Source organism: Colobus angolensis, unplaced genomic scaffold (assembly GCF_000951035.1).
Source record: "Colobus angolensis palliatus isolate OR3802 unplaced genomic scaffold, Cang.pa_1.0 Scaffold165, whole genome shotgun sequence".
NCBI lineage: Eukaryota > Metazoa > Chordata > Mammalia > Primates > Cercopithecidae > Colobus > Colobus angolensis.
Window position 1 is genome coordinate 3,380,740 of NW_012114766.1, and position 3,912 is coordinate 3,384,651.

Genomic DNA, 3,912 nt, shown 5'->3' on the forward strand with positions numbered 1-3,912 from the left:
GCCTCCCAGGTTCAAGTGATTCTCCTGCCTCAGCGTCCCAAGTAACTGGGATTACAGGCATGCACCACCAGCCCAGCTAATTTTGTATTTTTAGTAGAGACTGGGTTTCTCCTTGTTGGTCATGCTGGTCTTGAACTCCCAATCTCAGGTGATCCGCCCACCTCGGCCTCCCAAAGTGTTGGGATTACAGGTGTGAACCACTGTGCCTGGCCTGCCATTACTTTCGATGGCAAAAACCACAACTGCTTTTTCATCAACCCAATGAAAGATGTAAATAGTACTTAGCAATACATAACATGACAGACAAAAGAGCTGGGACACAATCATCACACCAAGAGCCAAGGAAATCATGGTTTGAATGATGAAAGAGAATCAGCCAACCCCGACTGAAATGAATCAGAGGTTGGATTTTAAAGCCAGGTCTCTTAAAAATGCTTCAGTGATTGTTTACAAATTATCTGCAAACAAATGAAAAAAAATCTAAGTAAACAAATAAGTTATAAAAGTGAACTAAAAGGAAATTATAGAACTGAAAACACAATAATAGAAGACTAAAAATTGAATATTAAAATTCAATTAATATTTAATTTTAAATTAAAATTAAAATTGAAATGAGCAATAATAGAATCAGTGAACTTGAGATTAATGGAATTCTCCTACATGAACAACAGAGAAAACAGACTAAAAAATGGAAAAGGGGCCAGGCGCAGTGGCTCACACCTGTAATCCCAGCACTTTGGGAGGCTGAGGCAGGAGGATTGCCTGAGCTCAGGAGTTCAAGACCAGCCAGGCCAACACAGTGAAATCTCTGTTAAAAAAAAAAAAAAAAAAAATCCAATTATTTTTATCATTGGAATTCCAGGAGATGAGCTAGATGATGGTGTTGAAATTATTTAAAAAACAATTGCTGAAAGCATCCCAAATTTGGCAAAACACATGAATTTACAGACCAAAAATAATTCAAGTTAACCTCTCAAAAATAAACCCAAAGAAGTTCATTCCGAGACACATCTAATCCAACTTTTAAAAACTAAAGACAGAAAAAGACAACCAAAAAGAAACAAAATGTTACCTACAGGAAAATCTACTTCAAGGACAATGATTTTCCCATTTGGGATCCTGAAGGCCAGAAGGAAGAATCGTCAACTACAATTTCTAGATTCAGTGAATCTGCCCTTTTGAAATAAAGAGAACTTAAAAAAATTATCAGGCAAAGAATTTGTTGTTGCAGATTAAGAGTAGGTGGTAGGCTGGGCGCAGTGGCTCACGCCTGTAATCCCAGCACTTTGGGAGGCCAAGGCAGGCGGATCACAAGGTCAGCAGATCGAGACCATCCTGGCTAACATGGTGAAACCCCGTCTCTACTAAAAATACAAAAAATGAGCCAGGCGTGGTGGCGGCGCCTGTAGTCCCAGCTACTCGGGAGGCTGAGGCAGGAGAATAGCGGGAACCCGGGAGGCAGAGCTTGCAGTGAGCCAAGATGGCGCCACTCACTCCAGCCTGGGCGGCAGAGCAAGACTCCGTCTCAAAAAAAAAAAAAAAAAAATCAGTAAGTAGTTCAGGGTTTAAGGTGGGGGAGCCATATTTTGAAGTGAAGGGAATGTTCTATGTTCTGATTTTGCTGGTGGTTACACAAATCTATACATGTATTTACAGTCATAGATCTGCACACACAAAAAGTTCTACTTTACTGTATATCACTTACAAATAATTTGTTCAGACCTGAAGAGTAATTCTGCATGTGTCACGAAGCTGTCAAAATACAACACTGATGTAACGTAGCACCTTAGCACCTGCAATATGAGATGCCTGGATTTTATGGGCATGTACATGAATTTAAAAAAAGGGGGATGTTCTAAGCCTCTAATATACTGATTACAACTGTAAAATGGTCAATGGAAAAGTAAAGCCTGCCCTTAAAATAAAAACTTGCCTAAAACTGAACTACTTTGAAGTTTTTATGTTCCTTTAACGTCCATGAATGGCATAAATCATTCAGAACGTAGAGAAAACAGTTACTTAATTGTATGATTTAATTGACTACTTGCCTTAATTGGGTAGATACAGGGTAAGCTGGAGATTAATAAGGATAAGTAAAGACACGGTACTATCTGTTCAGGCACCTGGGTACCTGGGCAGAGTCATTCCTCTTGAGGATGCAGTAAAATACCAGTAATGAGTTTCAGAGATGTGTTGATAAATATCTCTGGCACAAATTGGCAGGTGCAAAGCAGCCAGGGGCAGAGGTAGAAGTCAACTCGGCTGTTTGATAAGCCAAGCCAGAAGGAATTTAAGCTCTGGAAGGCCATATCTGCGCTCTTGGGTCTCTCACATATCTTCCGATACAGTACTGAGCAGGCACTGAGAGCAAGTAAAGTGAGTTACAGGTTCTCCACCTACCCAGCACCTAGCCGGGCTCCCAGGACATGGCAGTGCCTGGTTCCATGTTCATTTACATGATGTGTACCACTGCAGAGGGCCAGAACAGGAGGAAGGGAGCAGGAATCTGATTGATAAACTAACCTGACTGAAAAATAAGTCAAGGGAATGCTTTTATTGAATAAATAATCATATTAAATACAATGTCAAAACGGAAGGCAACTCATAGATACACTGAAGTTATTATCATTTCCCCACGCGTATCAACATGAAATTAGAATAAGCTTTTGATTTCATTTACTTTGACTCATGCACCCACCTCATTCAAGTATGGCAGACTTTATTTACTGTGCTGAAATCCATTACAGCCAGGTGGCATAGAAGGTGATCTGACTTACATCAGCCATTTGCAATCGCTATTTTAAATTCACTAAACATTATCAGAATTAGAAATTGTTCATGTGTGGAACTGCATGAAAAAGATCTAATCCAAACCTCATGATCCTGCAGATCAAAGGGGAAAATAAAAGTTGATTGAAGCCCAAAGGGATGGGACTTTACAGATTCCCTTTACGGAGTGCAGCCCACACTATTTAAACGGATATGGACTGCCAGTCCTCATGGCACGGAGATCCTTTCTTCCACCCCCTCCGTGTAAAACACAAGTATCAGGCCTGGTGATGGCGCAAGAAGCTACCAGAAGACACTGCTAAAAAGTGATAGGAGAAAGACAAGCTTGCCTGGGACCCAGGACCAGAGAAACCGCAGAACATGGGGTGACTTGTGGGCTACCACAAACAGAAGGCCACTCCGATCTGCTGTTTTCCACCCCTGACCAGGCAACAGAAGGACTCCAGCAAGCCCATTCCTTCTCCAGATGCAACTGGGACCCGTCTGACTACCAGACAGGCAGCACCACACAAAGAAAATGGACATGAGAGCCACACCAACAACAAGCATCCAAGGAAGGCTTCACATTCCTTGTGGTCCCAGGGCTGCCTTGTCAAAGGAAAATACCTAAGAAGGCAGAACCTGCAAGAGGGATGCAGCTATATAAGTGATCTCACCTGGGAAGGCCCTTCATCCCTATAGGTCTGAGACTAGGTCTCCTCCCCACCCAGACACAGGGGCAGAGGGGGTGGAATAGATGATGGGTCACTGGAAAGAGAGGTCCCTCCGACCTCCCTCATCTGCTCACAAACATCTCCCCCAGCCCACCCCACCCCATGCACTCCAAGCTTGGGAAATCCTTCTGCCCCCTCAGCCAGCACCAGCAGAGAGCAGTGGAGCCTCCTTGGGCACTAAATCCACTGAGTAGATCAAAGTAAAACCTTGAAGGCTGTGATAGTCAAATTATCATTGGAATCTCCTCCCCTGTGCACAAAATAGGCTGAGACCCACATGCCAAGCCTAAACAAGGTGCTTACTTGCTAAAATATTAGGTGGGTACAAAAGCAATTGCAGTCTTTGCCATTACTTTTTTTTTTTTTTTTTTTGAGATGGAGTTTCGCTCTTGTTGCCCAGGCTGGAGTG

The 3,912-nt window shown here is 42.7% G+C and overlaps 1 protein-coding gene across 1 annotated transcript in view; it reads right to left on the reverse strand.

Moving 5' to 3' along the window:
* The window catches only part of CSMD1 (CUB and Sushi multiple domains 1), a 2,081,403-nt gene that overhangs the window by 528,083 nt on the left and 1,549,408 nt on the right, over window positions 1-3,912 (reverse strand). The gene's annotated exons all lie outside the window — the stretch shown is intronic.